This window comes from Lonchura striata, chromosome 3 (genome assembly GCF_050655825.1).
Source record: "Lonchura striata isolate lonStrDom1 chromosome 3, ASM5065582v1, whole genome shotgun sequence".
Taxonomy (NCBI): domain Eukaryota; kingdom Metazoa; phylum Chordata; class Aves; order Passeriformes; family Estrildidae; genus Lonchura; species Lonchura striata.
In genome coordinates this window covers 62,580,545-62,607,919 of record NC_140705.1, presented here as the reverse complement: position 1 = coordinate 62,607,919, position 27,375 = coordinate 62,580,545, and the positions used below count along the sequence as shown (strand labels likewise).

At 37.7% G+C, this 27,375-nt stretch overlaps 1 long non-coding RNA gene across 1 annotated transcript in view; it reads left to right on the top strand.

Moving 5' to 3' along the window:
- Positions 1 to 314: 314 nt before the first annotated feature.
- The window catches only part of LOC116183406 (uncharacterized), a 44,498-nt gene continuing 17,437 nt past the window's right edge, over positions 315 to 27,375 (top strand). The window contains exon 1 of the long non-coding RNA XR_004148031.3: positions 315 to 418. This is a non-coding gene — a long non-coding RNA (uncharacterized LOC116183406). The remainder of the gene's footprint in view (positions 419 to 27,375) is intronic.

Genomic DNA, 27,375 nt, shown 5'->3' with positions numbered 1-27,375 from the left:
ATCTGGTCAACCCTCCACTCCTCAAAGTGATGCTAACATTTGGTAAAATTGCTTAGGATCGTGTCCAGGAAAACTTTGAATATTACCAAGAATGGAAGTCTCATGACCTCTTTGTGAGCCTGTTCCTTTTTCTGCCTATTCTTCTTATGTTTTGTTGTTTGTTTTTTTTTCCCTTTTGCATGTCATTTCAGTCTCCCGTGATGTAAGTTTTGAGAATTGCGTCTTGGTCTTTTGCTGTGCGCTGCTGAGAAGAACCTGTCTCTGACTTCTCTCTGTATCTTTTACCCTGTTTGTTTAGGAAGCTGAAAATAGAAACTAGACTCTCCTTATGCCTTTTATCTAGGTTGAACAAATCCAGTTTCCTCAGCTTCTTGTCCTATGTCATGTGCTTCACCAGAGTGATGGAACTTTTCTGTTTGTAAGTATCCATTTTGTCCTAGGGAACTTCAAACAAGACACAGTGCTCCAGATGGGGTCCCTCAAGCACTAAATTGTCAGGAATAATTGCTTATTTATAAAATGGGTCATGATTGCTTTCCCTCTCATCCCTCTACATTAATACAAAGGTAAAGACAAAGAAGAAAAACAAGATTTTGGGGCTACTAGAAGGGAGAAGAGAGATGCTGTGATGCTGCACTTAATTTTTCCTTTTGGTTCTTTCAGTTTTATTTTTTTTTTTCTGGTTAGTGACATGACATCAAAAGAAGGGGCAGATGGTGCTGCTACTGATCCCAGCTATCAAAGAAACACCCTCCTGGGAGGGAGGCAAGCGATAGGGGTTTCAGATAGTTCCAGCTTGGTCCTATCACTTGTTTGGGAGGAATATGCTATCCATTCAGAGGTGGTTTTGTATCAACTTGAATATTCCCACAGATATATTTCTGCATGCAAAAATGTTGTTGTTTTGAATTTTGAGGATTTTCTGCATTTGCAGACATTCTTCTTGCCCCTACAACAAGTAGAATATGTGTGAAACAGCCCAGGCTGGATTATTGTACCTTTAGATGTACTGCATGTATTACTTTATTTGAGAATTGCAATGCTTTGGTGATTTAGACATAGGAATTGCCTTTCTAGTTTCTAAGTTTCATTGCAGTTTAGACTAGGGGAAAGCTCCATGCTTGAGAAGCAAGGTACTTTCAGGACAAAATGAAAGCTGAGTCTGGCTACTGTCAGGTAGGTTATCCAGGCACATAAAGTCCCACTTAATTGTCAAAGTCCTCTTGTGCAGGGGTCTAACCTCAAGAGTAAGTTTCTAGCAGTATTTAGGCAACTAAGTGAACAGATAAGAACATAATGTGGTTTAAAGAATTTTCAGCCCTGCCTTCTCTCAATTTCCTGTTTTTGACATGGATATACTCCATTCTTGCAAGGATGTTGTGGAAATGAAATTACATATTCAAGTCTACAGAGTTCTCAGACACTATACTGTGTGCAGGACATAAAGCTATTTCACCAGGTACTGTGATAGAAGGATTTAATGCTCCTCCTATCTCAGTCCAGTCAATCCTCTGCTTTCCTTCTGCTTGTTTGCCTTTTCCCTCCTGTTTTATTGCGATATACTTCTGTTCTTTGAGAAACATATGTTGATGAATACTGATGGGTGAGTGTTGTGGAAGAGGTACATACTTGTTGATTTCTTTTTTTTTCCATGACAGTTCTACCAAAAAACCCACAAAAACTGCAAAGCCATTAATGAAAAAAACCCAGGCATTCGGTATCACTGTGCAGAGTATAAATCACCAAAGAGGCAGCCTTATGTTTGACTTTATAATATGCAACAGAAGTGCCTTCACATCATCAGATGTTGATGCTATGGCTGCCATTCCTAAGTTGTTCCCCCCACACCCCAAGCTGCTGCTAATAAATTACAAACACATTTGCTCTCATTAATCATTCTTTGGAATGGCAGAATAGTCTTTGCTGATTGAAAATAATTATTAGCTTCTCAAAAGGATTAAACAGCCTGTTTGGATTTTAATTTATATCACCATTTTGATGGAGTGATGTGGGGGTATGTACACAGCCTTTGTCTTAAAAGTAGTAATAATAATAATTAGTGCTGTGTAACAAAGAGTTTCAGAAGGACTTCAGACAAAGAGAGAAAGAAAAGGCAGGCAAGGTGAGCTCTGGAATAAATGTAGGACACAGAACTGAACATAAGCTTGTGTTGGACAAGAAGCCTCCTACTGTAGCAGAGCAGTGATAAACACAAAGGAAACTGCAGCATTCTCTACATAGCAGTGGAGAGACTTGAAATTTCTGGCTAACATTACAATCTGAGCAGTGTAATTAATCTGGAATTGAAAGAATACCACAGATGTTTAAAATTATTTTTTTCTACTGAGTCAGTATCCTGCACATTCACAAATTGTAGGTTGTGGATTAATAGCCTCTGAGGTTCATTACCCGATGGGCCTTGCTCCAAGCTTTGAATTTACACTCAGCAAAGTGTATTTGGATTGAGACAATTTCCTGAAGTAAGGTCCCAAGGCTTTAAAATAAAGTGTGCTTGTTCTTAAAGTGTTCTGTGGGCAATGGGATGGGAGTGTTTGCTGAAGTGTCAGAGATATTAATATTTTTTTAAAAGTACACCAGGCGAGATTTAGCACATGTATACTTCAGAATGGGATGCAACGTGGAGATTGCCAAATTATATAACCCTATTAATGTCTTATGCTCACACTATAACACTGCTAATTTGATATTTGTCTGCTGAAGGGCAGGACTTATTAACTAGATCCATGTTCTACATTAATTTGATTGCACTGTCTTGGGACCTGAGTAGACACATCCGTGCAGTGCAATACACCTCTCTGGAGGTACTAGCTACTGAGAGTTCTTCATGTGATACAGGCAGGCTTTCTAAGAATCTGAGTGGTACAGAAACACCGTGTGTCATTTTTGGATAGGGTGAATTCCATCAAAGTCCCTGTGCTTGATATTTCCTGTTGGTTCTCTGTAGGCTTCTCTCTGCCTTGACCCTCATTTTGGTTCTTTAAGTTATTCCTTAGAGTCTGTCATGGAACTTGGATGTAAAAGGAGCTGTTAAAATAAATCCCTCTGTGACTGTCACGTTTCATTCATCCTCAGTGTCATGCTTGAAGTGAGAGCCCAAACACTGGGAGGCCAATAATGGATTTTCTTCACCTGGGGGGATGGGACATGTGGCATTCCAGCTTCTACTCAGAAAGATTTACATAGATTTCACAAAATGAAAAATCCCATCAAGAGGGGTGGAGATGTGATCTCCTTGTTTGGAAATAATGATGGTCATGCAACAGCTGAATTAAACCTGTGAAGCAGTAAGGACTGCCACAGCTATTAAGGAGAGGAGAATTTAGAATGATTATTTCATGTGCTGCTGTTTACTGATGTGAACTCCTGAGAGAGAGATGTAAGTACAGTGCCTTTTTCAATTCTTTTATGACCAAGTAATCAACCATTCATTACTATTTAGATGGTTGTACATGTACTCCACATCACCTTACTAAGTTCAGCAGTGGAAGAAAGGTTTATTTTAAGAACTGAATGTTCAAATGCTGCTTTAAATGTTTGGCTAAAGAGTCAAGCAGGTATTTTGTGAATCTAACTCTGGTCAGCCCCAGAATTAATTTCTTGATGGTAATCTTTGAATATGACTTTGAATGAAAAGAGAAACTGTACACAGATGCACTGAAGTAGTGTATCTTCTGTTCCCCGTCACAATTTGTACCAAGAATCACAATACAAAAGCTTATCTGGATTTATGGTTGGATAAATGATTTTGTGACACGGGTCAAGGAATCCTTGACCTAATTATTTAGCTAGCCTCTGGAGCATTATTTCTCTGACTGTACAATGGAAATCTGAATTTCTGTTGGACTTTGCTATCTTTAATTAATGTACAAGGTCTTCTGTCAGGTGTAATATCTTAAAATGTATGTAAGCATTTTAAGGATCTGTGCACTGAGATCCCCATTTCCACTGAGTGCTGCAGTTGAAGCAGGTAATGAGAGGGGCCGTGTGACAGGGTGCACAGCATAGGGTTCTCTCAACCATAAAGTTAAAGACAGTGTGTACTCCAGACAGCTTGCAACCTAAATACTGGTGATTTATTTTAGCAGCTGTTTACATAATTCTTATATCAGTGTGAAAAATGTCTGTGAAAATATTTAAAAGTAAATGCAATTTATTCTTTCAAAGTTCAGTATCCAGTTCCTAAATGTGGAGCTCCAGATGGAGGTTTATTTACTAGAAGTGTGTCTGTAACATTATGTGTGGCAGTATATTCTATCCTTCCCTTTTTACAGGGTAATATTCCTATGTGAAAGTTCAGTTTTGAACCTACTCCAAACATTTGCTTTTTCAGTGACCTAGGAAGACATTTCTGAAAACTGCACATACTGGAATAGGTTAACAACTTTATTGTTTTTCTCACAGATCATTTTAAGAAATATTGTATTGATTCTTTACTATATTAGTTGCTACTGTTGTGTCCTTAACTTGGACCTTTCCCTATGGAGCTGTTGTTTAAATGCACAGAGATCAAGATGGATAGAATAGGTAAGACCTGTCCATATTTTTCTTGCATATATAATTTGATTTTATGAAGGGAAGGAACTCATCTAACCTTGTAACTAACAATTACGGCTTGATTTGCATAATGAGTTTATGGCAAAGTTTTCTTGTCAACAATTAAAAGCAATATTAGATTCAAATTTACAAAGTTGCAGAGAATGATAAATGAAAATATACTGGACCTAGGAATTAAGGCAACAAAATATCTGCCATCCACATGTTAGCCTAATTTCCACTTTCTCTGGATTCAGATCTCCTTTGCAAGTGACTTCATGCAACCAGATGGGAAAGTGTTTTCCTCACCTCCCATGTGTGCAGGGAGGATCCTCTCTCCAGTGAACACCATGATCCCTTGATGGCACAGCCATCTGATGAGTAGGTGGGAGGACACTTGACTGTGTCTCTTCTGACACAATCAGCATCATGTAGAATGGGAAGGAAGTTGTAGGAAATACAGATTTACTGCTACATACTTCCACTATGGGTCAAGAACTGTCTGAACTTTAAACCTCAAAACTTTTTTTGTAAGTTGAATTTGGTTGCGTGTCGGCTCCTCTCGGTATGTTCCTGTATGTTAGCACCCAGTTACATATTTCTACACACAGGTCTTAAAATTAGTCAGTGCATGTTATATATTTTTAATGACTGAGCTCTTTGGTTATGAACAATTCTTCTATTACAAAGCAGAAACACACACACACACACAAAAATGGGAATGAAAACCATTAACCTAGAAGAGCAGTTTTTTATATAAATAATGACATGATCTATTAAAATATGTATCTTATAGAACAAAATGCATTTACATCTCCTAGAGACATTGAAAAAGAGGAAATAGTCAAGGTGTCATTAAACATTCATTCTTTTTTAATGCACTTTATTAACTTGGATTATTATATCTTATTATCAGCTGTTTTTTGGTTTTATACAGTTTGGGCCTGATCCAGTATCTTCTTACCAGTAGAGTATTCTTTGTATAGGGAAAATAGGATTTTATTAATTTGTTTGTTGATTTTGACTGCTCATTAGAGTTTACTTCTGTTTAAGCTGCTAACAATATGTCACTGTATCTTGAGAGTCTCTTTGGATTATTGTTTGATAACTGGGAGGCTGTGTAATATAACAAATTATTTTCAAAAGGGTATAGGGCATAACAGAAGGCTGCTCTTTAATTTGTTGTAATCATTAGTTTGACTCAGTTGTCTATCCTAAACAAATTTTACTGTGTTATTGCAATTACTGTATATCAAAGAATAGTAAAAGATAGTAAAAATCCCATTGGCTTCTATTTCAAGAGAATTATTAACAGGAGAACCTGAACTCTAACTGCAGCATTAAGATACAATATCTGGTTCTGCCATTTTAAATCCAAGAAAAGTGAAATAAATTGTGTGGATGAAACTGAAGTGTATTTAAATTGTTTTGTTTTGCTCAGTGCTAGGATAGAATGTGAAACTGAATATGTTCATCGAAAGATAACTGAAGTTCCTGCTCCTCTTTAGATTTCATCGTCTGTTAGAAATCTCCTAGGTGATTAAACTAATGCACTGTAAAAGAATGAATCAGTCCTGCAGAGCTCCTCTCTGTACTGAGAATAACTTGCTCGGTTAAGTACTGTTGGGGTTTTACTAAATTAAAATCCCAGGATTTTTTGTACATAATATATTTTATCTGTGAAAGCTGAATAAAATTTTATATCTGACTCTCAAACTAAATTCCTATGGTAATTAATAAAGAAGATTTGAATACATTTCTGGTAGAGTCATCTTTGACCAATTTAATAACTTGATTTTCTTAACAGAGGAAAATCCTTATCTCTCAAGGCTTGTGGTAGCATTGGGATACACCATGAAATTGTTATGAGAATCAGAGAGTCTTTTCTTTGTTGTAAGAAGATGAATTCAGATTGGAAAGTTATCATTTACTGGCTCAGGTGGAATACATTCTTAGTATTATTTAATATTTATATTTCAGTTCCTCTGTAGATACCAGTAGATTCCTGAAACTCTTATCAGGAGCATCATGTAGGCTGCTTGCAAAACTGACTCATTTTAACTACTCACTTGTTTACAGATAAATACGAATATTGTTTTTTCACATGTCAGCACAGATAGGTAAAAAATTAGTCAGATGTATATTCTTAAAGCACACACACACACACACACACACACACACATATATATATATATATATATATATACACACATATACACACACACACTTGCCTTTTTTTAGTAGATTTATTAAATGTTACTTATCCCCACCCCCTCTTGGCCTATTTTTTGTGGCTGGTATGGCAAGGAGGAATGACAAGAGCTAAAAAAGAGATAAGGAAATGATCTTATCAGTCAGCTCAGAGATGGCATTTCCTGAATGGCATTTTGCATTGTTGCATGTAATAAAAGTGCAGATATAGAACAAATGTATGCTTTTCAGTGGGTTTTTCTTTTAACACCTGATCTCCAGCTGCAACTTACTCTTGTCCACTTCAATCAGTGTAGTTGTGGATAGAGATTACAATAAATTAATTAAAATGAAACAAATGCTTCCTTTTGTTATATGACATAGAATTTATGTATGTATTCACTATTTATTTCAAATACAGTTTGATTTTTGAGTGTAGTGAACAGAAATAATAATCTCAGCTTTTTTTTTTAATACAGTATGTTTTTTATCAGTTTTTAAAATTTTCTTTTAAAATTCCAGGTAATGATCTTACTGTGCTGCACCCAGCAAGTACCTGCCTGTGTGCATTTTTCTGTAGATTGCAAAATCAATGATAAATTTCACTAAAGTTGACTGAATTGTGGAAAAAACCGAAACCCCCAACCAAATATATGCACAAATTTGAATTCCATAGGAAATTTTAATTCAATCATGTTTGCTGCCCTTTTATACTTTCTGTTTGTGAACACTTAAGAACTTGATTCTTGATGCTGAGAATCTGTTGAAATAATGTTCATTTCAAGAACATTTAAGACTGATGATTTTATGAAATAAATGTGTATTATGGTAGTAACAAGGTGAGATTCCCTTGGTCCTTTTGTAATAAAGCTTGTGATGGCATAGTGGAATAATGCTTGTCTTTATAAAGAGCTGTCAGATGTAGGACTTGATCTAGAAGAGAGCCTTCCATGGTAAAATTCGGTAGTCTTACACCAGCTAGGGAAGACTCCCATACTTAGGAAGTAAAGCTGATAGATTTTCATAGGAATGTTACAAAGTCTATTTGATTTACTTGAAATTACCAGTATTTTCATAAAAGGGTTTCTTGTGCAATAGCACTTGGCAGAAGGCATATGAGGATTGCACAGTCTGGAGAAAGGAGTTGATAGCAGCTCAGCATACAGTGCTTTCCTTTATTATTTTGGAACAGTATGTTTAGTTGGCTTTTGATCTGGTGTCCTCCTAAATCAACATTAAAGGTCAGACAGATAAATAAGAGAAATTTGATGCACTGGTAATTAAGAAGGTATTCTGACGCAGGGCAGTAACTTAGAGGAAATGAATGCAACCAGGCAGATGCAAACAGAGGGGAGAGCCTTTCCAAAACTACTCCAATGACCTTTGTGCTCTGCTTCTGCAGAGTACAGTACTTTGCCCACTGTGGAGGGAAGGCTGGTTTAGTTCTCTCTCCTGTTTTATTTCCAACATAGTCACTGCAGTATTCTCTGTTCAAAAGATGTTAGGCACATGGCAGAACTTGCTGCAAGTGAGGAGGATTGCCCACATATTTTTATGTGTGAGTTCTATTTCCATATATGTGTTCTATTTCCATATATGTGTTCTATTTCCATTACAAACATTGACCCAAACTGCACAGCACTGGTAGCTGATAGATTAAGACAGGGCAGATCCTGAAGGAAAGAGTTCTATTCAAGAGATGGGGTTTTGACAACTGTCAAGTCAAGGATTTTCATCTTTAATGTAAAGGAGACTTTGAAGTTCTTCCTACCCCTCTGGGAAGGTGAAAGTCTGCTCAAGAGTCCAAAGCTAGCAAAGCAATGGGTTAAGGACAGCATCAAGATGGATGGAGCACAAATAGATATGTTAATGAATTTAAGAGTAAAATAGCTACTAACTGAAGTACGCACTTGCTTTTCTCTTACTTAAGTCTGCAATTACATTGCAAAATAGCAAATATTATACTTCTAAAAAGCCTGCATAATAACCTGGAGAATTACAGAGCAGTAAGACTTACTTCAGTTCCTGGCAACTTAGCTGATAGAATGATTAAAAATACAGAATCTATAAAAAAAAATCTCAGAAACAGAGTTTGATGATACAGTAGGGAAAAAATAGCACAAATTTTGTAAAGGATCATTGCACCTCACTAGTTCCTTAAATGTATAAATGATACAATAGATGAATGAAAACCAGTTGATGAAATATATTTCTGTATGTAATCACTGATACTTCTTGAAGTGACAACTAAGGAGACAAAAGGATGGAATTTCCCTAGAAATGTGGTGAGAGGAGATAGAAGTCTGAGATTAAAGTATTCCTTCTGAATCAGTGCAGAAGATAGATTTGATCTTACATTCTCTGTATTCAAAATAGCTGTTAAAATTGGTGGATTTCTGAGATCCCAAGGAATTAATTTTTTGTTCCCTTTGTTCTGATAGGATTTACAGTGCCTGGCAGAATGCCTGCTTCAGTTGAATTGATGCCTAAACCCCACCCATTTCCTCTGTTTCACTGCTTAGCGGTGTCACATTCAGCCAGCTTTGGGAATCTCTTCAGCTGCATATTAATTGCATGCAAGTATGCCATTATGCATCAGGGCATGTCTGAGTTAAATGTAGTAACACTTTAGTATCTTTGATATTCTGAGCAGAGTAATACTCTGAGAAAGTAGCATCCTCTCTGGATAAATGAGTACAAAGCAGAAGGAAAGAAAATAAGGAGTTCATTTTCCTCAGGGAAAAAAAAATAACCTTTGGAGTATGTCAGAATCCAGTTTATGGGTGGAAGTTGGTCTATTTATTAATAATTTGGAAAATGGAAGACCAATGATGTATTAAATTATAAATATGCTCCAAATTAATTTAATTAAGGTTGAAGAAATATGGACAAACTTCAGGTGGAACTAGCAAAGCTGGCAGCAAAATTGTCACAATGGCAGGATATAATCAGCATTGATTTGAAAATGGTGATCCCTAAATCATTTTATGCCAAAGGGCTGTTGTCACACCTTCAATTTTGTCATGGGTGGCTTTTAAAAATGTGAGTCCAATGAAGACAGCATCTCAAATGAGTACTGATGTACAGATGAAAGAATCAGAAAAAAATCAGAAGAAATTCAAGAATTAAATGAGAACTAGTAAAGGCATGCACTTTTTTTCTCATCAGATTTTTAATGGAGGAATTATAGTACTGTTTGATATACTTCTATGGACAGTCTACAACCTAGTTTTCATGGCTTAGCATGAACTCCATGGAAACCACAAGAATTTGTTTTGGGATCTCCTGGCCTAAGAAAGCACTAAATATTGAAAGGTACAATTGTAAGTATTTTTACAACTTAATGGTTTCAAAACCAAATACCTTGGGAAATTTCTTGTAGAGGTGAAGGCTTTTGTGTAATAAGTGCAAGTGTTCTGATATGAGGCCTGCTTTTTAAGGTATTTTTTTAATGACCTCTTACAGATCCCAGAAGTCACCCAAATATATCCAGTAATACACACATGACAGGAACAAAAACAAAAGCCCAACAGTTCAATAAGGGTTTCTAAAGGATCCTTTAGTTGAAAACACTGATAATTAGGATTAGAGCAATTGTACCTAAGCTTGTGACAAAGTGTCTTTTGCATTTCATGCCATAGTTATTTTTAGCATCACTACTTAATGTGTTTCAGTTTGAACACAAGCCCTTTGTTTTCACTGAAGTTGGAAAGGAAGACATTTTGGAGTAAGTAAAACACTACTGCTCTTTTCAGCTTTAGTGTTCCCCTTATTCTTACAGTTAAAAAAAATCAAGGTAGTGGACTTCAGAGTCTTGCTGGGTGCTTGGTCTGGGAGAAGCAGCAGGGAAGCAATACACTTAGTGTGGCAAAAGGTGAGATAGCAAACTTTTATGTACCCTGGGTACCATGTATTAATCTCCTGATAACTGCTTTCACATTTGAACCTTCTGTCTCTTATGTGAGATCCAGCAATCTTTGCTTTTTTCTGTTCTGGGAGCAATTTTCTGAATCATTAATTTCCAGTGGCCAGGCTTCAATTAGCTTAATCAGGCATTGATTAGATTTCTCAAGTCCCTGGCATTTATTTTCCACCTTGCCTATATGGTTCCTTGACTCCATTACCTGATTGTTCACTTATTGCATATAAGGTTGATTCCTCTCCATTAACATTCCCTGATGAGAGGTCTCCTTAGCCATCCAGCTAGCCACTTTCATTAGTGATGGTGGCAATTCATGGTGAAGGCCAGTTTCTACTGCCCTTGAAAAATAGGATATTTTCTTTTAAGTTACATCACTGTATCAGCAATATAGTCTTAGATGAAGGTGCTGCTTATGAATAGTTCTGACTCAAAGGAAAAAGAATTTATTCCACATTTTTTTTTGGAACATGTTTCATATTTTGTTTAGAAAGTTGTGAAATTGTGGAAAATGAAGGAAGTAAACCACTAAGTTTTTTCAAAGCATACTTAATGCAAATCTAGTGGATTTTTTTATTCCTGCTTTTTTTAGTATCTATCCTGACATATTAAACTACATTTCCATAGCTAGTGCTCCTGATTTCTGAGGGAGCTTGACAAAGTTTTATAATCAAGGCTGATGTGAGTCACATTTAGGCTCCAAGTCCCCACGCATAGACCCATGTCCTGTTCCTAATACCAGTTGCTCAGCAGTAACAGCTTGTGTGCAGACTCATTCCTCAGGATACGTATTTTGGAGAAGTGTGAGCGTGCAGCAAGACAGGTGAAGAATGGGGCTGGATGTGAGGGACTGGACAGAGCTGGAAAATGGGACTTCAAAATCAGGTGAATTTTTCTAGTCTGAAAAGCACTTTTCTCTAAATTCTGCAGAGGTTCTCACATAATCTGTGGTCAGCTTTGTTCATTCTGTTTTTTTTTTTTTTTTAATTATGTCTTCTAAAGGCACAGACCTCTTTTTGAAATTCTCTTTTTAAGTCATGTATCTACATTATATTGAACTAGACAGACCTGAATGTAAATGAGCTTGTGCCAAAATCAATAGCAGGAAAATTTTAATAGCACAATTTTATGAACTTCATGTAATATATGCTAATTAAAAACTCTAATAAAAAGTTTTATAAATATATGGCATCAGATCTTCAAGCTTTTTTTTTTTTTTGCTATAGGTTCTATGAGTTGGGAAAGTTGCCAAAATTTCCGCTTCTTTGTAACTAAACTGAAGTTTTGATAAGTCAACATTTCTTAAAAAAATGACATTTTGCCAGGTAGATTCTAACCCACTCTAATCTTCACACACTTATATAATTAAATATATTATTTGTCTTATCACAGTCCTAGGACATATAGGTGCTTCCTAATTTAAATGATAAAGCATAAAAAGGGATCCTTCCAAGGTTTTACATTTCATTTTTTAGAGATTGTTCTCAGAAATATTTTGAGCATCAGCTTCAGCTTTTGGTCAAAAATGTTAGAAGAAAAAATTGTAAAAAGAAATTAATGATCCCTTTCTTCTTAACAACTAGTTGCAACAGTGATTAGATTCAGTATGAGACTGTTTAGAAGTTAATTTCCTCTTTTTGTACTCTGTTTTAAAGATTCATTGCAATTTGCTGGATTTTTAGACAAGGAGAGAGATCTCTTGTTTTCCTTATTCACGTTGTTGTTTATGCTCCATGTCCTTATTATGGCCCCAAAACCGTAGCCATTTATTTAAGAAATATAAAATGTGGGGGGTTTAATATGTTTTCTTTCTTGAAATTATTCTAAAATTATATTTTAGGGCATTCAGATCTCACATATATGAGAAATATTCTTTGGCTTTCTTAAAACATCCCCCTCCCCATTTTGAATCTTCCCCTCCCTTTTGAATCAGAGGTCCCCTTCAGCAAAAAAAAATATTCGTGTGTCTAAAGCTGTCTTTGTAGAAACTATGGTCTTATGTGATGAAAAAACCCTTTGAAAACATCTGAGAGTTCATCTCTGCAATTAGTAATTTTCAATTTCTATGTTCATAATGGCAAGAAGAATTAACATATGACTATCTCAGAAATCACATCCGCTATCATTACTCCTTCAGGTTTGGTCATTCACTGTCTCTGAGGTTTCTGGGTTTTTTGGGACCATTTTGACCATTTGGTGGGGCACCACCAGTTTGGACCTTTATCTTTCCTAACTAGTGAAAGCCACTGCTGATTCACTGCATTACTTGGGCAGTTACTAATACTCCATGAAAGATTGCTAGGAGGAGGTATTTTGTCAACGGCAGAGGCAATGGTGTGGGGCTCAGGTTGCTCCAGAATTGATGGCACACCTCTGACAATCTTGCCAGCTGTCCAAGCAGGTCTCATTTTCAGTTTTGCAGCTGGAGGTTTTTGATGGAGTATGGGTAAAACAGGGTGTTCAACAGAGATTCTTTCAGGTGTAGCTTTACATGCTTCACCCAGCTGAACCACCCTAGCACAAAGCAAATGTGAAAATGGTTGCCCTGAGGTGCTTTTTCTTCCTTCTTGGATGGTCTAGGAGGACACTGTTGAGTGCTATATTCCAGTGCACTTTCTACAGGAGTGTTTTAAGCATCAGTTTAGAAATCCCTCAACTCCAACATATGCATAAAATAATGTGCTTGGTGAAGGAGAAGTGATAGTCCTTGGTGGACAGTGCTTGTTAGACTCCTTACCTAGTTCTGGCTAGTCAGAAAACTGCTGCGGCACATGTCCCCTCATTTGTGTTTTTCCTGCTGATAAGGCAAATGGACCTATTTATTTCAGATCTTCACCTTGCAAGACATTTTTACCTTCTGAGTAGTGCAACAGAAATGTTCCTCCAAGCAACACCTTGAGTTCTCAAAACAGAGCTTATTATGGCTGCTTGATTTATTGAAGTGGGTTCTTAAGGAAGTCCTATGACATCCTGTTGCCGAAAGCACGGAGTTTCTCACTGAAGATGAAGTTATTTGTTTTAATTAGAGCTGATCTAGATAAAAGGGCCAAAATCATAATAACATTCTCATAAAAATTCACTTTCATTTTTCATCAAGGATTTCTTTCCAATGAAATTTTCCTAGAGGCAGAGATTAGATCTATGAAAATTTAGGTGCTTAACTAAGTTGCCAAAACCTGAAACAGTTTTTTTGGATTCTCTCTGCAGTCAAGGGAGCGAGATTGGTAAATCTAGAAGGATTTTAAGTCTGGTTTATGTGGGCTGGGATGCACATTGATGCAATTTGTCTTTCTCCACTGACTATAGACAATAGATACAAGAGCTGAGTGATTTGGGAACATGTGAAAATAAACTTAGATGAAGTGCAGAATTGCAGAGGGAAGAATCTGGACCTAAGCATCTTTACTATAATGTGAATGGGTTGGCTAAACCTACAATTGTCCCACATGTCTGCCACAGGGAATGGACCTGACTTTGGTTGGGAGGTAGTGATGGAACAAGCAAAGTTGTATGCTGCAGAACTGACTCAGGAAATATCTATAACTATTAAGGAAATCTGCTCCTGCTAGAGAGACAGCTGTAGCTGAAAGGCTTCATTTGTCTCAAAGGGTTAGGTGTTGAGAATTTTATTCCTTAATACTTTTTTCTTTCAAGAGAAAAAGAACAAAAGCCAAGAGCTGGTCAAAATTCTAGTACCTTCTTATCACTAAGTATTTTAAGTAGCTTGAAAACAAAATTTATTGCTGAAATTCAGTGCTGTATAAAATAAGAGGTTTAAAATGTAAGTGCTTCATATAAATTAGTTCTTATTTTGTCTTTAAAAAAATAACACACCAATAATGTATTGTGATAAAAATACATGTAAGTATTGTAACTATGGGCATTAATGCTCTGAAATAGAAATGAATGCATACGTTATTAACTGCTTAAGCCTATGTTGTAATTAGAAAAAGAGCCATATATTCTTGCTAGAAATTAAAATAAATGTGGTACACCTTGTGCAATATCTAAATAGGAAAATTAGACAGTAAAGAGTACAGTTGTATATTTGTTGTATACGTACATAAAGAGAATATATTATATCATGATAGGTGGTTTTTTCAGTGTGAATTTGGGACAGCCACATTATTAATGATTAAAATATAGTGAGTCATCTCTTGCTGGTATGAACAGTACCCTATACCTTTAATTTGGTACATGAAATATGATGCATGTATTGTGCCAACAGAAAAAATATTTTCAAAGCAGCTATATTTAAAAAATTGGAAAAAAATTTTTACTCTCTGCTTGTAAACTCTGGTACTTTCCACCTGCATATCTATCCAAAGCCTTTGAGGCAGCCATAAAAAATAACTTTAAAATATTGTGAGTTTGAAATTTGATATTTCAAGAAATTTTAAGAGCTAAATGCAATCACAAGGATCTCTTGGGAAAGAAAGGGTTTCTCCTTTCAGTTACCTTTACTATACAATGGAAAAATTGCAGATTCCAAGTTATAATTTGTATTAATATACAATTTCTCTTTTATATATATATGTGTATGTATGTATGTATGTATGTATAGTCTGCTTTTGTCGATAGAAGTAATTTGTGGATGTGAAAAAAATAAAGATTTTTGGAACTTCTTTTTACCCTAAAATATTAAAATAAGTCCCAGAGAGCAGGATTAATGTTCAGAGGTCAAAGATCCTTGATAAAGGTATTTTTTTTACACAGTCAATTTCTCATGTGGCTTTTACTGAATGTGCTATTTTACCATGTCACTCTACAGTGACAGCTGGGTAAATTTATTGAATGGTGAGTGCAGGAGTTTCTGCAGATGAAGAAACATTTCTCCTGGCCGATTGATTTAAAAAGAAAATGGTTTGTCAGTGTGCAAATGCATCTGGAGGAAGAAGGGTAAAAGAATGAATTAGAGGTCAGTCAAGATAATAATGAGTGAATCACACAAATGTGTATGTATTCTCAGGCTGTGTAGAGCTGAGTATTCATTGTTCTCATGAATATTATGCTGGAATGGGATTTTCCTGAAGAATATTTGGAAAATGTTGATTCAGTGAAGCCAAATCTTTTTGTAGACATGTGCATAATTTCACCTGGATTTGGCTGGGAATATTTTTAGGTATTCAGAGAGAATTAGGGTGGCAGGGGTGGACCAGAGTTTTCACTGGAATAATGCACTAGCTGAGGCACCTGGCACAGATGTGGGCAAGAGAGTACAGAATTACCCCATGGGCCCACCTGGCTAGAGGAGGTGATCCTCTCACCTTTGCCTGGGATACCTTTCCCCACCTTGCTGGCTTTATAAATTGGACCATTTAACATATTCATATGCTGGATTTTTTCTTGTTTGTTTGTTTGTTTGGGTTTTTTTCTGTTTGGTTTTGTTTTATAATCTGCAAAGATATTCTTGACTGAAATTTCAGAGAGAGAAAATTCAATTTATTTTTGCAACCTATTCTTGGGTCCCCATATTTGCTTTTAGTCCCACTGCATATTTAAGCTCCTTCCTCAGTGTGCTGCTGCTTCCTTTTGATTCCTCCCTTTGTGTTCTCATACTTCTGTATTCTGTCATAGATCCTTTCGACCTGAGGTAGCCTCCTTTTCCAATTGCCCTGTTTTCCCTAAACTCCTGATCCAACACTCCTTAAGTGCCTTTCCTTCTTTTTTCTTTACCTCAGTTGCAGTTATCTCCTCACATTGCTCTTCTGTGTTGTACAGATGAGTTCCAGTGTTGTATCTGGGTTTTTCCTTTCAGAGATGTTCTTTTGAGATATCCATAAAGGTTTAAAGGCCAAACTTGAGAGGAAGATCTGGTAAGAGTGCAAGGGACCTTATTTTTCTTTCTTTTACCCCAATTTTTTCTTCTTAAAATATTTCTCCATTTGCAGCTTTTTTCTATGAATAGCAGTCAGAAGCCCCGGGACCTGTGTATCCAGTTACCCCTATTCTTACAAATTTGGGGTGCAATAAAATAGACTCCAGATACCATCAGCTCCTGCTGTTGGGTAAAAGTCTGACTAATGTTATTTTGATAAAAACCAAAGACCCCTACCCCTTCCCCCCAGGGGATTCTGCATTATATTTTATGCTTTTAAATTGAACAGAACGGAGTCATCATTTCATTTAGCATCTCATCCTTCTAGCTCGTGTTTGGAAGGCTGGGAAAGGTGGGGTGTAGTGTTGGGGCACTCCTTTTTTCACATTAACAATTCCCTGTGCCTCTGCTCCTCCCCAGGCACAGAGAGGCACACAGGCAAACAACAGTCTATCTGCAACCTGGTTACCACTGCGAGCAACTACAGCTTTTTGTTTAACTGTATAATTGCTCTCTCGGTGGGTTGTGGGTTTTCTTTTCCCCATCTCCATTTGTTTTCTTAATAACTAAGACCAGTACATTTAAATGGTCCTTTTCCCTTTTTCTTTTATTTTTTTTTTTTTTACTTCTTTTTGACAAGCATACCGGATGTAACAAGATATGCAGCTAAAAACATTAATCATATTAAAACTAATTAAAAACTGAAAAGTTTCTGTGCATTCCAAGCACTGGGGGTGGGAGGGGGCGGGGAGGCCTTTGGTCTGAGCACTGGCGTTTCCTGAGGCAAGCAAATGCCTGACACATGGACTTCGCCGAATTCCAAAATGTAGCAAAACAGTGCCTGCATATTTGGCAGGAATCGCCACCAGTTCAGGTCAGTGTCTGTTTCAGCAAAAGACGAAGCCCTGCATGTTAACAGAGGAAAATAATTCAGAGGAAAAGGGGAGGAACAACATGTGACATTTTGTAAGAGCAGCACTTGTGTTACCCAAGGCGCACCACTCTGTAAACACTTCCTCCCGTGCCAGTGCCTTAGGACGCATTTTTTCGGATTGGGGTGGGGGAGAGGCAGCGGGAGGGGTGAGGGGGAGGTCAGGGCTTTCAAGCTGCTGGGATATGAATGAGCTAGGGTTTCCCCCACTCCCCACATTTTTTTTTTTTTAGAAAAACTTCTTTTTTACATATTGAGTGCCATAAATGTTTTAAGAAGACACCGACCCCCAAACCAGTGGGAGCGGAGAGAGGGGACAAGGCTGCAGGGGATGGGGCGCAAATGATGGGGCTCTGCAGTGCAGTCTCGCAGCGCCAGGTGCAGGGGAGCTCGGCTGGCAGGAGTGGATGACCCTCTGGAGCCCCAGCGCCTCACCCGGCTTCCACCTTGGTGCTCCAAGCCTGTGCCATGGATCTCGGTCACTGGCTCCCCGATGTTGGGATGGGACAATCTCTGTCTGCTTAGGAACGTAGTCTGACTCCCCCAGTCTGACTCTCCTAATTAATTCAGAAGTAAACCCGTTTTTAAGCCCCTAGTAAAAGCAAGAGCAGATAATTAAGATTTAAAATACTGTATTGGTCATTGTCCTCTTACTTCTTTCTTGAATTTTGGCACCTTAAGCTGCCTTAGTTGTTGAGGAACTTGCTATTTCTTGAGAGATAAGGCTGGATCACTTGTTATTGTAACACTTCTTGGTGATAAAGTTCAGTCTAAAAATTAAGCAGCTGCAATGTTGCAGCACAAATTAGTTTAATGTAAGCAGTCAGGAGCAGCTGTTTGGCTCGGGACTCCGCTCTGGCGGTGGGGGAAGGGTGCTGTGATGCTGACAGTGTTTTTTTCTCTACATAAACATTTTCGGCTGTTGCAGCTTTTGTGCCGATCATGTGACAATGTCCCTAGGCAGATAATTTATTTCTGTAGCTTTCATGAGCAATCATTAACCTTCAGACACTGAGCTTGCTTTCTGCTTTGTGGCATTTGTTGGGGTTTTTTTTGGGTTTTTTTTTTTTTGTTTTTTTTTTTTTTTTTTTTGTATCCTAACTAGTTTAATTCACAGAGTGTCAAGAGAAAATTACAACCAATTTATAATAGACTGTAATGCATAATACTTATGTTTCTATTAAAACAGACCTTGCTTACAAGACCATTCTTACGGCTTAGCTTGTGTTCATGGATCAGAATAATTATTTTCAGTGATGTAAGTGCAGCTGTCATCATGATACTCCCACAGTGTCTTATTCTGAATGCAAAGCCCTTCAGAGTCCTGATTTGGGACCACCCTTTTGAATTCCCCTTTGCTGGAGACACTGCGAAGTTTATTGAGATGCAACAGGCTTGGGAGAAAGGGCATAGCATTTATTCTGGTGATTGCTATTCTCCCACCATGACCGGCTGCTGAACAGGTATTGACCACCATAGAAAGTGTGTCTAGGGCAGAGGCGAGGCATTGCTGATAACAATTACAGCTCCACTCTGTGCTAACTTAGTCTGGGGCTTCAGAGCAGGCTCAGACAACAGGGTTGGATCACGAAGCAGTTGTGACTGTCAGAAAAAGACTTCATTTTCATTCCTGTCCATTTTGTTACAGTAAGGGAAACAATAAATTAGGTGACTTTGTCAAGGTCACTGAAGAAATAAATGTCAGGATAGGAATTTCCCTTTCCCTGATCCTTTTCCCCAAGTCCTGTGCTTTTGTCTAGGGAAGATGACAAAAGAGTGAAAAATACAGAGTCCTGGGCAAAAGAACTAAAAATTAAGCAATGAAAAAAGTGGGAGGTGAGTGGGGGCGGGGAAGAGAAATCATAAAAAGAACTGAAAGCCAGGGTGACTGCTGACTTACTGTGAATATAATTTTCCTTCAGATCTGAATGTGATTTTTGCTTTTGTTCATTGCCTCTCTGCCTTATCTTAATTCTTTTTTCTAACTGGTCATTTACTAGCACTGGGAAGTTCATGTTTTTTTGTGCCAGAGAGCAAGATACTATATTTGCATATGCCTCTGAATAGGTGTAATCTAGACATGTGTATTCCTTAGTTTATTTTTTACAGTTTGTGCCATAGTGGAATCAAACATTTGTGATAGAAGTGCTCCCAACATAATGTTGCACATACACGGACAAGACAGACACAGGGTGGAAGGGGACAGAGATGGAGAAATAAAAAGATATTTCCAATGCCCCCAGAATAAAAATGGACTTATTTTATCATAATCTATCAATGGAAGAGAAGTAGCATCCAGATAGTTTAACAAATGCTTTATTTCCTTAGGACTCAAATGAAACTTTGTGCATTCTATGTTTGCCCATTAACTTGTGAAAAAGGCATGTAACTGGAAAAAGACCAAAATACACACTTAGTCTGAGATGTGACAATAGTACATGCTATATCATGTAAAACATACAAATGGGTGGACAGATTTTTGCTGTCAATGTCAGGAAAAATATTCCTTCCTCATTAGTTAAAAATAATGTCTGAAATTGGTGTTTTACTGATGCTAGGTTTCTGTGTGGAAAGATGAATGAATGAGTACCTCACTGTTTGAAATTTCCATCTTTCAAAATGTTTAATGAAAATGAAGACATGACATATGGTAAATGTGGACTGAAATCAGGGATGAAAAAGCAGAAGCCTCGGATGCCCACTGAAGGGCAAACGGACTATGGAGATGCTTGGTGTTGTGTTACATATAGAAGTGAGTAACATTTCTGGATGTATTAGAGTGATTTAGGAGTTATCATCCCATTGACTTTTGACTAGAGTCAGGATGTAACTGCCTAAGTCAATTCTGAAAATGGGAATTAGATTTCTAAGTCATTTTAAGGTGCTTTTGAAATTTTTAGCTCTAATCCCAGGTTGATTAATTTGTAACAAGGTGATTCATTCGTATCTTTCTTGTCTTCAGAAACCTGAATGACACATTTGAGATGCACTCTAAAAGCACAGGTAATAGTCAGAGTGCTACCTCAGCGACTTTAAAAGACAATTGATTAATTTGAATTCATGCTTTTATTCTCACTTTTAGAGGATTCTGAAATTAGTAATAGCACTTTGGAGCTGCTTGGTTTGAACTGTCACTTCCATGCCCTTGCCTGCATAAAGGTTTTCCTATTTTTTTTTATTTCTTTTTTTTACTTTTTTCCTGAAAATTGTCCCTATCCCTCCCCACTGCTAACAGCAGTGCAGCCTCTCTGGTCACAGCAAAAGGAGGAGTTCTAAGAGAGTAGCTGCTTTGCTGCATGGGATGGCTGAGTAGCTTTAGACAAAACAATGTCCAGGAACCTGCTGTGATCTTGTCCCTAGTAGTTTGCACTGGGAACTACAGGTACTTTTGCTGGAGCTGCCCTACAGTGAGTGATGCTGGGAGGAAGGCCTGGTTAGATAGTAAGACAAGACTTTCTTTCAGTAAATTCAAGCCACCTAAACTGCTAGTTTGTCCAAAACTAAAAAAAAGAGACTGGTCTCTTTGGCATTTCACCAGATATTGTTAGAATCTTGCTAAGAACATACTGTAGTGTTTTTTGAACTTAATTATTTTTGTTATTACTGTCTTAATCTACTGTTGAAAAGCTAAGACTATAGTTGTACTGGTATAGATTTGGTCAAGACATTATATATATCTATATATACTGCTGCCTCACATCAGCAGCGCTATTGCAAAGGTTAGTTTGCATTGCTCCTCTGTATTTTAGGGTGTAACTAATGACACAAAATCCTTTCTGGAGTGAAAGGAAGACTGCCAAGCCTATCTGTGGAACTTCTTGAAAACATTAGTGCTTACCAGAAGCAAATCTAAATATTTGACTTGACCGTACTTTCAGAATCGAAGGATCTGATGATCACAAGAACTTCCCTTTCATCCCCTGGTACAACCGCAACTGGACAGACATCTCAAATTAATTTAGAAGTCAATGGCTGGTATTTACTGTTTGGAGTAAGGAAACCTGGGTTTGCTTACATGTCTTCAAGAAGAAAAGTGGAGTGGAGGGACTGAATGCAATGCAAGTTTGATTTATGGACTAATATCACCAAGTTTTGACTGTGGAAATTATTTTGTGGAATGATTTGTTTCATACAGTTTCAAGGTAATCTCCTAGGAAGTCACCTTATTGTTCTGTGCTGCTGGAGATAATCAAGGTCCCAGGGAGCCCTCCCACATTTTCCAGTGTCAGCAGTCTCAACCACTACACATCTTTTGATGTGAGGATTCCTAAAAGGTCCAAAGGAACACTGGGGACATCCGAATACCAGGGAAAACACGCCTCTAAGAACATACTCTAAAGCTCCCTACTGTCAGTCACACAAGAGAAGGAGAAAGGTAAAATTTCTTCACAGTCTGAGCTGCAGCATCTGAGCTTTTTTTTTTTCCTGAGTCCCTTCTCTGGAAAAAGTGCTGTACATAATTTGCTCCTTGAGGAATGGAATGCTTTACTCTGAGAGCAACCCTTGCAGGCATTTCTGCCTCCCATTGTCATTTAGGACATCAAGCATTAAGTTAATGAGTGACAGAGCTTTCCTTCTCTGTAGCCAAGAACTGTAGAAGGTGTATCTAGAACATCTAAAGACTACTGTGAATTTTACCCTGAACTTGCTTTTTATAAAATAAACTGACAAAACCTGAATGTGTATGTAATACTTAAACATATTCTAAAACAGATCCCAGGCTGTGCACCATGCTCTCAGGAGAGAATGATAAATCAGATTGATTTGTGCAGTAATAGACAGAGCTAGGAAATGGTGACAAACACAGGGTGAGAATGTGTATGTGTGTACTCTTTGAGGGCTGGAACTGGTAAATTTCTTTCCCTTACATTTTTCATTGCTTAAAGAGGGAAAAAACAACAAACACCCTCAAAAGGCAAAACCACAAGACAAAACCCTGACCCAAAACCCTGCAGAGGAAATGAAACCACAAGAACATTTTTCACACCAGCTAATTTCAAGGGTCTGCTGTATACACAGCAAGCCTAGGAAATTCACAGGTGCACTGTATCATTCTCCAGAATGCATTGAGCTTTTTGTCTCTTGATATACACACACGTGCCTTAATGTAGTTTTAACCATTTCTTTATTTATTTCACTTTGATTTTTTGCTATCTGTAATCCACACACTCTTTTGACTGCCATGCAGCTGACTAGACCCAGAGGCTTCACAGTGGAGTAATCTGTCAACCCAGAATGTATATAATGTAGGGAAAGTTGAGCAGAATGGATTTATTTTCACAAGAACCAGGGACAGTCCTTATTTTCACAAAGACTTGTAGTTTACAAATCATCAGGGTTTCATTTTATATGAACTGCAAAACATAAGAGAAGGGAGGAGTTAGCCAGAAACAGAAAGCAAGGATCTAGAAATGTATTTTGACAGTTATCCCCCACCAAAAGTTAGCAACACAGAAAAAACAATGCCTTACTAACCAGAAGCATTACAGATGGCTCTGGGGAGTCCTCACTGCGGCCTTCCACTACTTAAAAGGGGCTTGTAAAATAGAGGAGAAGGACTTTTACATAGGCAGATAGTGATAGGACAAGGGGAACAGTTTTAAACTAAAAGAGGAGAGATTTTGATTAGATGTTAAAAATAAATTCTTCACTCAGGGGATAGTGAGGTGGTGACACAGGTTGCCCAGAGAAGCTGTGGGTGCCCCAGCCCTGCAAGTATTCGAGGCCAGGTTGGATGCTGTGAACAGCTTGATCTAGTGGAAAGTATCCCTACCCATGGCGGGGGCTTGGAACCAGATGGTCCTTAAGGTATCTTCCTACCCAAACTATGGGTACCTGGTCTTAGGAGTCTGGCTACAGGCATGACTATTTTGTGCTATTTTTTATTTTTCCCTCTTGAGAAGAGTTGTCAGCTTGAAAGAAGGTGTCATGGTGAGACTGATACCCTTTTATGGAAAATGTGTTTCAAACAAAAGGATAAATCTCTCAGATAAACAGCAGGAAACATCTTTATAATTTCATTAGCTCAATTTAAAGTTAATGTTAAGCTTCTGAAATATGTTTACTCATTTGTTTGTTGGCAGTCTACTTCCCCATTCTCCCTGCTGAATACTGGTTGGAAAACTTGTATATTTATTCATGTGTTTTCCTCACTGTTTCCTGAGGTAAAAGAAAAACAATTTTCAATAAAACTTTCATTTTCTTTACAGGTGATTGAATGTTAAAGGTGTTAGAGACCTGAGAATGGGTGAAAATGAAGAGGGGCAACATGAATATTATTAATTAAAAATATTATTAAAGTGCCTACACAGTTTTCTCTTCCTGCACTATCTACTTCACTTCATCATCAATAATATTTAATTGACTCTTCTACAAATGCCTTCTCCCAGAGAGAGTGAAATATCCAAAATATAGCTAAATGGAGAAAAATTCCCCGAATCTCCCAATTAGGGAAAATTTCAGAGGGAGGTATAAATAGAGCATAATTGAGAGTTAAGTGGTACATATCCTGTTGTGACCTTTTGCAGAGAACACATTTACCCTTAGCTAACTATTTGAGCAAAGATATGCCTGGTACTGGTCCTGTAGTAAATAAAAGACATTTCTTCCCTTTAAATGTGAACTACTATGTGATTTGCAGCTCCAGCATGTCAGTTCAGTTTTCTTGGAGGGGAAGAATCTGGTGTCTGTAAGCTGCTTTTTAAGTGCTTAAGTGGATTTGAGAACCAGACAGCCATATACTTGAGGAAAAAAAAAAGATTCCCTGAAGAAAAAAATTGATTTTCAGATTTCCCATTCAGAATTTAAAGGCAATTCTCTTTGTGTGCTCAATATGTAGTAAAAACAGGACCTATTATAGCCAATCGCTACTCTGAATTTACATCCATTTTCTTCACTGGAGCTCAGATTTAGCCCACTATCTGCCTTGGGAAAGAAATATGTATGTGAAAAGAAATGATGGAATTTGATGTAATACAGAAATAGTCCAACTAAGTATAACTAGAAATAAGGGGATGAAAGTGAACAAAGAAAAATCCATGCTGATAATGAGGAAAAATTTCATAGCAGTGAGGTCTGTTAGTCTGCTGAATGGTCTCCCAAGGGAATAAGTTGAACCCTTGTTGCTTTAGTTATTTTTAAAATGAACAAAACAGTCAAAATCCTGTCAAGGAGACACTCTTAATTAACAAGAAGACAGGAAAAATGACCGAATGGGTCTTTTTTTCCATCTCCACTGTTCATAACTATTATTGTAGGCAAAACCAGGTTTGGCAATAAAATTATGGATTTCCAATTTTCACTGCAATTTTGCAGCACTCTTATTCCATAATAATAGCAGTGCTTGCCCACTTTTTCTTTTCCCTCTATAAACTTTTGTGTCTTACTTTTCCCTCAAAGAGGGCTATTTTGTAGCCCTCTGATCAAAAATGGCTGTCAGGTAGCCTAATTTACTTTAAATAATACTGCTTGTAAGTATAAGATAAATATTTGGGCCTTGTGCCTCCTAATTTTTCTCAAGAACTCTTCAGTCAGACCTCAAGTCCAGGGCAACAGTATTGAGCAAAATGTCACTGCCTGAATCTATGGGTCAAGCTGTGAAATAAGGGGCTGCCTGTAGAGCCAAGTGTCGAGCTTTTGCTGATTTCCACAAACATAAATTATGAAGGCATGACATGCAGCACATATTTGTGATCAGTATTTAGGGCTCCTTATATGATTTCAAGACTTTTCTTCTTTCCATTGAAGCCAGTCTTTGACCTGGAGTGTTTTTACACTAGAAAGAAGCCCAGGGAAAGGTGATTTCTGCTCTTCTGTCCAGGCATCTCCAGTACCCTTCAATGCCCTGCATCCCTTCCCTTGTTCTCAGAAACCCCACATAGACTTGTATGGTGAACTGGCTCAAACAAATGGTAACTCAGTAAAAATACTAGGCAAGAAATAGTGCAAGGAGAGCAGCAATTGCACATGGTCCTTTATGGGCTTGCTTCTCAGCACTGTTTTTTTTTTTTCAGATGATAGGGAGATGAATTTTAATGGTTAATACTGATGTTAAAACTGAAGTAATGCTGCAATGAGTCAGGCCTTACTTCTTCGAAATACTGTGCAAATATTTGCCAGTTACTCTTCCCAGCAGCCAGCAAACTATGCAACCTTCTGCTTTGTCAGAAGACAGATTGATGGAGGTGAAATCCAGGAAGATCTGATTGTTATGTTACAGTCATAAGCAAGGATGGGCAAAGGGCATCAAAGCCCATACTTCATAATCAGCCCTAGATAAACCTGTGAGTAGTATGACCAAGATGACTAGAGTGTAAAATAGAGAGAGATGTGGTGCTATTGTGTATTTATTAGTGATTTACTGAGATGAGCGTTCATCCCAAGAGTTAATCCAGGAATATCCAAACCACTGTAATTATCCTTGCACAAAGGCTCTCTATTATTTGCCTGTTAAGTAACAAAGCCTTTTCATTACCTGGCACTGACATAACTTTAGCTGCAGTGGTAGGTAGGCAGTTAACTAACTTCCCCTGTTTGTGGGGGATGGGATGTCATGGGATGAAGCCCTCCCCCCTGTCCCTGCGAGCTCTAACAGAATACAAACAGGATGGCCAAACTTTTCTTTGAATAAAAATGACTATCATTGCTAACATGCCAAATGTTGTGTACCACAAACAGTTGAAATCTTATGAACTGTACAAAAAGAACAAAGGAGCAAATTCCTGTCACACACAAAAATGAAAATGTAAAAGCACTGGCCACAGGAAGGTAACTGTATTAAAATTGGGAAAGGATCCAAAATCTGTAGTAGTTCTCTAATCTGCAACACAAGAGCAAGGATTTTCATTATGTTTTGCATTCCACATGTGCCTTTGCTTTGGTGCTCTTATGCAATTGTTGATGCAGTAAAACCATTGTATTCATAGTGATTTCAAAGATGTGGATGCTCCCAGGGTTTGACCTATTTTACCACTCATACATTATACACCAGGTAAAGCTACTCTCATAAGGCAGAGTCATTAGTACTTAAAATGTATCTGTCTACTGCTGTCCCTTTTCTCTGCAAAGCTGATGATTTTTTACAATTCTAAATCAATTATTCTTTATTAAATAATTTATGTTTACATGCATCAGTGGAAACTGCCCATGCACATTTTAAGACAGAGCTCAGTGTATATAGATAAATTAAAGCAGAGATCACTGTATAAAGATAACTGTTGTTACCCTATAGCAAGTATTTCTGTAAAGTCTAAATAGTCCTTTTCAGTTAGTGATATTTTTTACTTTGGAGATATAAAAACATACCTGTGGTCATTACTTCCAGACCAATAATACAACTCAGATTTTTGGAGGCTCAGATTCAACAAAACTCCTAATCCCATGCCCTGCTTTCAGCAGGATGAAGTCTTCCCTAGTTAAGCATGTTTGAGACCTATTAATATCTACAGATCTCAAACTTTGCTCTGCACAGTGAGATGCAAAGAACTTTCTGAACATCAGTTTAATGCCTCAGGATTTTTCCATGAGCCAGACTACAAATTTTGTGTGCTGTAGTCATCATTGCAAGGACAAACTTTCCTGCTTCTTTTTGAAAAAAAGATTTAATAACTGATCCCCAAGTAGTGTAGTTCAGGGCTTATTTCCTTTAGATCTCCTGAGTCATCCTGTCTGGTACTGAGAGCAAGCTTGAGCTATGAAGACAGCACTGATTTCTCCAGGCTCTACCATGGATTGCCACAGCAAGAACAGGCCCAGGACAAATGTATTCTCCCACTGCTGAAGTGTATGGCATACAGCATGCATGAAAGATGATCTCCAGAGGTCCATTCCAACCCTAACAATTCTGTGATTCTGTGAGATGATGAGTAGGCTCAAACCAAAAGTTTCTTTGCAGCACTGGGGGAAGCTAGTGAATACCACCCTTCCCCCCTCCTTCCTCCACAGGGATCCTGTTTTCTGTGGGTC